Source organism: Balaenoptera borealis (assembly GCF_965194805.1).
Source record: "Balaenoptera borealis genome assembly, chromosome: 19".
Classification (NCBI taxonomy): domain Eukaryota; kingdom Metazoa; phylum Chordata; class Mammalia; order Artiodactyla; family Balaenopteridae; genus Balaenoptera; species Balaenoptera borealis.
In genome coordinates, this window is record NC_138878.1 from 21,837,412 (window position 1) to 21,847,794 (window position 10,383).

The following is a 10,383-nucleotide window of genomic DNA, read 5'->3' on the forward strand; positions in this document are numbered from 1 at the left end:
TTTGCTGATTGTAATAATAGATATAAATTTTTCTAAGGTGCTATTCTGAAGAGAGTATAAATGAGAGATGATTATAATTCCTTAATTGCTTGGCAAATTAAAATACATGTACTTATAATTGCATCAGCTTTTACATTTTAAGTTCAATAAGAATTGATTTTTAGGTCAATTTCAATTTCTCACTGTATTTGCCTCTTGTCTCTAGTGTCAAGCATGGTGTCCACTTCGAAGTAACTGGACTAGTGAAGCTTAAGGGACGTTTTTCCCTCCAGAAGGCTTTTGTCATATGTGCCAGTAGCAGTCCAACTACTTTCTTGCTGAGCTCTCATTATAAACATTAAAATGGATCTCCCCCTGGTTTCCAAAACAAGCACAGTGTTGCTCTTGCCCATTAAGGACACATTTCAAGGCATCTTCAGTATCTTCCAAATATCAATTGAATGGCTTTTGATGATATTATTAATTACTGGAGCAAGAGAGAAATTATGGGAAGCTGTATTAACAACAGGAACCAAGCTATTGGAACCTGCAGATATATATGTGCTCACTGACCTATACTGTTCATGTTAATAGTTGTGCCCTGACACTGAACAGAAGGCCTTACTGTCACAGAGTTGACATCATTAGGGCTGAGAAGTGATTAAATACTCAGAGGGAGATTCCCAGAACTCAAAAACAGTGATACATCACAGCCTCACCAGTTATTCTACTCATTCATATGTATGGTGGCATACAGACAAATTCAGAGTGGCCTTCAACTAAATAAAGAACATTTAGTGAGCTCCAATTTTACGCAGAATACTGCACTGCAAGAAGATATAAAACATATTTCCAAATCTATCTGGACCTCTGAGAATTGAGGAGTTGACTAAATCTTTACTGGTCAATGGATTGAGAATGAGATTAAACAAATGCAACCTTCTTTGGGTACCTATTCAGTCAAAAATTTACTGAGTGCCTCCTTTCTCAGGGCTTAGGTGCTCAGGATGCAATATAAGATGCAGCCTCCGTTCCAGGGCAGAGTGCAGAATCTAATAGGGGAGACAAACACAATTAAAACCATCTGAAATGTGTTATGTGAGAGAAATTCTTAAACCAGACTAAATGCTGGCAGGAAAGACATCATAGGTGCCATCATCCACCAGGGAACCCTCAGTTCCAAACATAAAGGTGGTTCTCAGTAAATATTTGCTGAATGGAAACATTAATAAATGAATGAAAACAAGGAGTGAAGAGCATACTACTGGGGCATAGGTTAGGAGCATTTATTTTAATATTTGGGGCAGTCAGAGAAGGTACATAAGAGAAGAGTGATGGCTGCCATGCCTTGATAGACAGGATGAAGTTACCCAGATGGAGATGTGCAGGGAAAGCAACCAAGGCTGAGAGAAGGCATACACCAGGGCACACAGTTGACAGAATCCCTTCTGGGTTCAAGAAATTAGTTCCATTCCAGAAATTAGTATTTCTATCTCAGCCTGAAAATAATGGACTAGGTATTCCCATTATATATAAGCAGGAAATATAAATAATTCATAAATAATGATGTACATTAACAGAGGGGTTTGTTTTTGTATGAGGTTATAAATAGACAGAGATATTTTCTAATCAGAGAGTAAATAATTTCTACTTTTCTTTCAGTTAACCTTCATCAGATTCACACAGAACACATCATTTCAGGATGAGGGAAAGGCTGAGTAATTATGGATATTATGGTTGGGGATGTTTTAAACTGCCAGCGACTATTTAAAATATTGAAGGTCAGAGCGTATTTCTTTAGTCCTTTGCATACTTAGAAAATCACTTTAATCCTGTTGAATAGATTGCCCAGTGAATATTTGAATATCTCCCCAAAACAATACCTATTATAATCTTTATCAAAAATACGTCTTAGACACTTAGCAATAAAGGTGTCAAACAAAGGAACTTTATTTTTAACATCTTCATTGGAGTACAATCGCTCCACAATGGTGTGTTAGCTTCTGCTCTACAACAAAGCGAATCAGCTACACACATACACATGTCCCCACCTCTCTTCCCTCTTGCGTCTCCCTCTCTCCCACCCTCCCCATCCCACCCCTCCAGGTGGTCACAAAGCACCGAGCTGATCTCCCTGTGCTATGCGGTTGCTTCCCACTAGCTATCTATCTATTTTACGTTTGGTAGTGTATATATGTCCATGCCACTCTCTAACTTTGTCCCAGTTTACCCTTCCTCCTCCCCATATTCTCAAGTCCATTCTCTAGTAGGTCTGTGTCTTTATTCCCGTCTTGCCACTAGGTTCATGACTTTTTTTTTTTTTTAAACATCTTTATTGGAGTATAATTGCTTTACAATGGTGTGTTAGTTTCTGCTTTATAACAAAGTGAATCAGTTATACATATACATATGTTCCCATATCTCTTCCCTCTTGCATCTCCCTCCCTCCCACCCTCACTATCCCACCCCTCTAGGTGGTCACAAAGCACCGATCTGATCTCCCTGTGCTATGCGGCTGCTTCCCACTAGCTATCTATTTTACATTTGGTAGTGTATATATGTCCATGACACTCTCTCACCCTGTCACATCTCACCCCTCCCCCTCCCCATATCCTCAAGTCCATTCTCTAGTAGGTCTGTGTCTTTATTCCCGTCTTGCCACTAGGTTCTTCATGACCTTTTTTTTTTTTTCCTTAGATTCCATATATATGTGTTAGCATACTGTATTTGTTTTTCTCTTTCTGACTTACTTCACTCTGTATGACAGACTCTAACTCCATCCACCTCATTACAAATACCTCCATTTCATTTCTTTTTATGGCTGAGTAATATTCCATTGTATATATGTGCCACACCTTCTTTATCCATTCATCTGTCGATGGACACTTAAGTTGCTTCCATGTCCTGGCTATTGTAAATAGAGCTGCAATGAACATTTTGGTACATGACTCTTTTTGAATTATGGTTTTCTCAGGGTATATGCCCAGTAGTGGGATTGCTGGGTCGTATGGTGGTTCTATTTTTAGTTTTTTAAGGAACTGCCATACTGTTCTCCATAGTGGCTGTATCAACTTACATTCCCACCTTTAAATTGCCAACAATGCCTATTAGGTTTCCATGGGACTGGGGGCAATGGACCATAAAACGATAAATAACAATAGGTTCAGATTGGTAAGGAAATCACAGTTTTACAGTGGGTGTGAAGGGGTTGAGGATAGCATCGCAAAGCCAATTAATGGCAACATATTATAATAACTTACATCACAGATAAGTGTAAAGGGCTAAAGCAGTCATAAAGACTAAGGCACAAATGATCTCTGAGAGAATCAGGGAAGCCTTCAGAGAAGACGGGGTATTTAAATTATATGGAAAAGTACGATGTCCAGAAGAAGAGAAAAGACATTATCAATTAAAGACTACTGCACATGCATAGGATGAAAGCAGAGAAATGCAAATGTTCAAGAGGAGTTAGTAATATGGTTTGGGTGGACTGTAGGGTGTTTGAAAAGAAGCAGCAGAAGACAGGCACTGGAATTTGCAACATGTATCCACCTGTGATGGTTTAGGCATAGCAATCCTTAGAAGTAGAAATTTAATAAGGTTTTGTTTTAGTTCTCAAAGCCTTTCAGTATCTCACAGGTCTTCTCGTTCTTAAAGTCTAGAAAGACATGATGCATTCATTTCTGCAAGTTTAAATCAATCATGTTTGGACTGACACTCAAGGAAAGATGGTAAGGCAGCTTGATCTAGTCCTCATAGTTACCTTCTATAGAAGCCAGATCACAAACATGGAATATGTTGGCCATTGGAATCAGTCATATTAATTTTCTCCAAGAAGAGTACTACATGATAATACTGAAAAAAATTGCAAACTTGCTAGTATTTTTGATACAGATATCTAAGCATGAAAATGTTTGTTAGGAATAACTTTCTAGGTAAAAAGAACCACCTATAATAACTTAATCTGCACAAGACTTCTGCACAGACATATAATAAGATGGGTACTGGCAGAGTGCTGTGTTTATTTAGCTGTGGCCTTATAAGGAAACAATCATTTGCATATTTCTCTCAATTAAGTATTATACTGACATACTTAATTAAAACTATAAAGGGCACTGACAATATTTCATTCTTTTAATGAAAGAGGAGACATATTATACAGTTCAGACTGTCTCCCTATTTAATTTTCCTGACTTTTTACTGCTCAAACTGTGCTACTTCTATGAATGTTGTCAATTAGGATGAAAAGAAGGAAAATTAAAGTCGCTCTTGAAAATGCACTTGTGTTTGTTTCTGGAATCTGTGTACATTCAGAAAGTTGTGATTTGCATATTTCATGTATAATTAAGCCCAGGAAAAGCGAACACTAGAGAGGCTAAGGCAGTTTCACACTTTACCAGCATCTTCTTTGTCATTATTGGGAATTCATGTCTGAAGACGTGGTCCCTTCTTCAAAAACCTTACGTATCTTTTCTCTGAGAAAAATACTGTAAGGAATTTTTTAAAATTTCTACTTTTTAAATTTAATTACATTTATGGCTATATATTATGTGACAGTGCTGAGATAACGTGTGTTGAGATAAAGTGTAACAAAATGTACACTGGACTTGGATTCTAGAACCTTGAGTTTGAATCACAATGCTTCCATTATATTTATGAAAGGTTTCTACAAGTCACAGCTATGTCATCAATAAAATGGAAATAATGGCACACAGTCCATTGACTGTAATAACAAATGGAGAATGTCAACTACATAAGGTACATGCAAGCACTTTGTAAACTGATACACATCAAACAAATATAATAATATTTTTCTGAGATTGCAATCTCATCAAATCAAGAAGAAGACAAAATAAAGACTGCTGCCCAAAAGAGGCTTACAAGTCTAGTGAGAAAGACAAGTAGGTAAGCCAACATAATTCAAGTAGAATGAAGTGTATAATATATTAGAGAAATAAAGCAAGTACATAAATATGGCCAACCTGCCTACAGCTCATTTTGCTTCTGTGAATGGATCTCTTTGGAATAAGACCATCGGGGACAGATAAAGACAAGAGGAAGAAAAATTTCATTCCCAAGGAAGAAATCAGGAATGTTTTCATTTGAACCCAGGATTAAAGAAAGAAAAAAAAAAATGGGATTTTAATATTTTCAGAAAAGTAAATTTGTAGCTCCATCATCCAACTATATTAGCAGCAAGTTTTTACATGGCTGCTTCTGGTTTTGTGTCAGCTCCTTTTTAAACTGCTGTGAATAGTTAACTATAAGACATTTTCAGTGAGCTCCACTAAGAAAGAAAAAGGGATATTCTTAGACTGACTGACTGACTCTGTCTCTGTCTCTCTTTTTCCCTCACCCCCAACCTCTGTCTCTTTCTTATCTCACTGACGTGCACACACGTACATATACCAATTATAAAAAGGCATAAATTCTCTATTTTAGAAGTGCAAGATGGGACAAATATTGGCTCACTGGTGAGTTTAAAGTTCTTAAGGCAACAGATTGAGTGCCACATTTTTCAGCTAATCAATACCTGCAGGAGATTTATTTTAATTGCATAGCATGCATTCCATTTTCTCCTTACTTGGCATATCTGGGTGCAGTTGACAGGCTTTCTTAAACTGAATTGAACTTTGGACTGTTGACCAATGCGGTTCCTTCCAAATAAGATTATATGATGCTACTATCATGTTTGGCCCATCATGTTTGTGTGTAATAACAGCATGGAATGTTGTCATATCCTTCAAATGATCAGTCCTGATTGGGACTAGGGATGGTCTCTAAGGCACTACACAAGAAAAAGTTACCCTAGTCTATAATCTGAGAGCTAAAGTTGACAACAGATATCCCATGCAAAAAGGCAAGGAACAACACACACAAACAAATCCAAACATGAGTGATAACCTAACACATGGAATCAAGAACATGAGCAGTTGCTGAAACGCATAAGAACTGAAGTCAACACTTGAGACAAAACTAATAGACAACAGTATGACGACAATGCTGAATTATCCGTAGCTTTCACCTGCATGAAGAATTGCAGTTTGAGGTTAGCGAGACCATGTCTGTGTTTTGCAGTACTTTGTCTGCTCTGGGGAACAGACAAACCATAATTGAACCAGCTGGAGTTTTCAAGCAACCTTAAAATGGTTTTCACCAACACTGAGGCCAAGTTGTTCCAGATGTGGGAAGGGGGACAACCTCTCCAAAGCTCCTAGAATTTGTTCTTCTTACCTAGAATAATTTTGCCTCTATTCCAGGTGAAGGTACTACAAATTCAAGGGAAAGGGTCTAACAGATGATATTAGTGGTTGGAGTGTGAAATGGATTGGGCTCCTTGGATCTTTAGGGTACGGTCATCAACAGCAGCAGCACAATAGTCATTGAGCAGTTACTATGAGACAGGTATTGTGCAAAGTGCTTTAAAGAAATAGTTCAGGTAATACTCCCAGAAAACCCATGAAGGAGCGTCTACCACTAGTCTCATCTCATACATGAGAAAACTCAGGCTTTGACACATCTTCCTACAGTCAAACAACTAAGATTTTATTGAAAGAGTCAGAATCCAGGGCAGTCTATGTTCTACAATGCTATACAGTTAGCTATTTGGTTATTTGATAATTTTGAGGGCTTTGATATGAAAATGTAGAAGGAATTCTGATATGACACAGGCTTTTTGAGCTACCTCAGATTCCATAACCCAACCCCCAAGTTCATAAGTTCCCACGTGCTTCCTTTGCCTTTGCTGGCACCTCAGGTTCCCATATCATGTGCCAATGTGTTCTGGAGCTCTATGGTGCTACACAGGGGTTCTGCAGGACAGTTTACAATTTTAAGCAATACATTTTACAATTTTAAGAAATACTTGGCATTTGTTAGACATCTCCCAAACTATAAATCCTAGGTAGTTCACGATTTGAACATTAGATTATTCTATATTTTTTTTTCCACACAGCCCTGCAGGATGAGGGAAGCTAGCAGGGGGCAATGCCAAGGGAATGGGCCCTGGAGGAGAGGATGGAAACTTTTGCCAGTGGAGGAGAATTTACGTGATATATTGAAAAATTGTGTAGCACACATCATATTAGTAATTAATTGTGATTAGTTAAGGATGAAATTGTAATGTTATTTTCTTTTTTTAACATTTTTATTGGAGTATAGTTGCTTTACAATGTTGTGTTCATTTCTACTGTACAGCAAAGTGAATCAGCTATACGTATACATATATCCCCTCTTTTTTGGATTTCCTTCCCATTTAGGTCACCACAGAGCATTGAGCAGAGTTCCCTGTGCTATACAGTAGGTTCTCATTAGTTATCTATTTTATACATAGTATCAATAGTGTATATATGTCAATCCCAATCTCCCAATTCATCCCACCCCTCCCTTTCCCCTTGGTATCCGTATGTTTGTTCTCTACATCTGTGTCTCTGTCTCTGCTTTGTAAGTAAGATCGTCTTTCTTTCAATTTATATGTACTTTTAAAAATGAACACTAAGCTATTAGGACATAAGTACTTATTGTTTGACCGAACTGTGCAATAATATGAATTGTTAGATATTTCTTCTGGCATACAGGCACCATGAAAAGATTTCTGAGACAAGGGCACTGAAACTGAGAAAGGCTGGCAACCTGTGAATGACCCTCATTCTGGGTTTCCCAAAGCTGAATCTTTGGGCCCCATGTGTCAAGTTCTATCCAGGCAGAACTGCCTTCATTACTTTTAGACTTGAATATAAATCACAGTCATGAGTGGCCACCAAAGGTCATATGATACAACTCAGTGCAGTGGACTCCATTCCCTGTTGGGTAAACCTTGGCCAGTGGTAAGTGGCAGGTTGCAATAGGGCTACACAGATAAATTCCTGCTACTTTTCTCTCTTCATGGACTCCACAAGGTGTGTTTTTTTTTTTCTTGTAGCCCTTCACAAGTTATGCAAGCTAGATGAGCACACCCAGTAAGTGAACTGCTGTGTATCCTTGAAACTCACTGTGAGGAGGTAGCCCAAATACAAAGGTATCACACTGCACAGCTTCACATCTTTTCTTGATTCAGTTTTCTTTCTCATCACCCTTACTGCCCTGGTTTTGAACCTTACCAATATGGTGTCAGCAGTGTGATATTTCCCCAGTCTTGCTGTCTAGATGACCCAGGCTAATATAGTATCATTGTTCACTTCAACCAACAAAAGAACCGTGTGACTTAATTGACAGCCATTAGACTGTAGTTTCTCAAGATACTAGGATCAGAAAAAATGTTTGGATGTTTCCCCCAAATTTTCTTTGGGAAGATTCCCAAATGCAATATTTTATCAGTCCTTGGAATCTTTCCTAAAACATCCACACTCTCATAGACATATCAACAAATTTAAATAACATCAAGCTGACTACATTCTAAGATATCTCCATTTTAGTTTTTTGAAAATCTTAACAATACAGTCACTATATGGCTATTTGTCTTAAGATTAGTGCATTAAAAATAATCAAATGGATCAAGTTTCAAGTTACTTTATTCTTCTGACTTTAAAGAACATTTTAGTTTTGCCAGTAATAGAAATGTCTGAATCCAAAAGGAAAGCATGTAGCATTTGTTCAGCTATCTTTTCACACTGGTAACCAATGTAGGCATTAAAGTATGTTATTACATTGATACTCAAGACTGCCTTATGAAGTAGGTACTATTTTATGAAGGGCAGCACTGAGGTCAGAGCTTGTAAGTTGTACAGTGCTTCAAAATAAACAGTTTGGTTTCACGCCCTGGTTTATCTGAATATTTCAAGATAGGGTTATAAAATGAGCACTTTCGGAGTTATTGAAAGATTGCAAACTTTGAATTATTAATAATCTGCTTACACAACTCTAATAGTGAGCCCCAAATGATAAATTAGCTCATTCATTATATTGGAATTCAGTCTGCCACACAGGGCAAAAAAGATACAGATGCACTCTCCTTATTCATTGCTCCTACTGAGTTTCTCCACACTGAACATTCCTACCGACTTCTGAGGCAGTGAACACAGAGAGCATTAAAAGGCCACAATATCATCTTGCTTTACTCCCTGTTGTGCTAATCTGAACTCCCTTGAAGCTCCTGTGAACTCAGTATGAGCTCAAAGTTGAGTTCAACTTCTCCAAGGGAAAGACTGTGCTGAGAATCTGGATCCCAGTCAATGGTTCTTTCTGTACGTCTTCCCAGTGGAGTTCATCTACTTAAAAGTTTGAAGTCAATATTTTTGAGCTTGAACTCTTCAATCGTCAGTCAATATGTTTCTTTTTTTCTTCAATAAAAACACCCTTCTAAACTGAAGTGCTATTGCAACAGCATTTATCCTCAATTCTTTTGGAATCCAGTTTGGTTAATGATCCTGACTTAAAAATCATCACTGCTAACAACCACTGATGTTTTACTCTTCACATTTCAGCTTTCATGTGAGTTTAAACATTTTGATCACCCAGCTGGCAATAAAAGTTCTCATTACAGATAGTGACTGGATTCTCAGACTTTTGTATGTTGATCTACTCTGGTCTCTGTCACCAAAGTCATTAACACAGTGTTTAAAGTTCATTCTCTTTTGATTGTCAAATTTGGTAAAAATGGAATTTTTGTAGATAATATTCAGTAAATTGACACTTTTTTTTAATTGAAGCATAGTTGGTTTACAATATTGTGTTAGTTTCAGGTATACAGAAAAGTGATTCAGTTATCTATTGATCGATCGATCTATCCTTTTTCAGATTCTTTTCCATTATAGGGTATTACAAGATATTGAATATAGTTCCCTGTGCTATACAATAGGTTCTTGTTATTTATCTATTTTATATATAGTAGTGTGTATCTGTTAATCCCAAACTCCTAATTTATCTCTCCCCCACCTCCGCTATCCCCTTTGGTAAGGATAAGTTTGTTTTCTATGTCTGTGGGTCTATTTCTGTTTTGTAAATAAGTTCATTTGTATCATTTTTTTAGATTCTGCATGTAAGTGATATCATATGATATTTGCCTTTGTCTGACTTACTTCACTTAGAATGATTATCTCTAGGTCCATCTCTGCCAAGTGAGGACACAGTTAAGAAGACAGCTGTCTGCAAATGGCATTATTTCAGTATTTATCATGGCTGAGTGATACTCCATTATATATATTATATATACACATACATATACATACATACACACACACACACACACACACACCCCACATCTTCTTTGTTCATTCATTCATCTCTGACATATTCTTTTTGGCCATCAGGTAAATCCCATTGACCATCTTCAATAATGGGTGTATGCTCTCACCATTCCTCTCTCATATCGTCTAACTATGAACATTTCTTTCTTCTGCTTTTGGATTCGGGATGTGATGACGTTAAAGCAAAACAGATTAATTTATTCCATGATCAGCACATTGA

General features: G+C 37.3%; 1 long non-coding RNA gene across 3 annotated transcripts in view; it reads left to right on the top strand.

The window, feature by feature from the left end:
- The window catches only part of LOC309617208, a 219,152-nt gene that overhangs the window by 188,020 nt on the left and 20,749 nt on the right, over window positions 1-10,383 (top strand). The window lies entirely within an intron of this gene.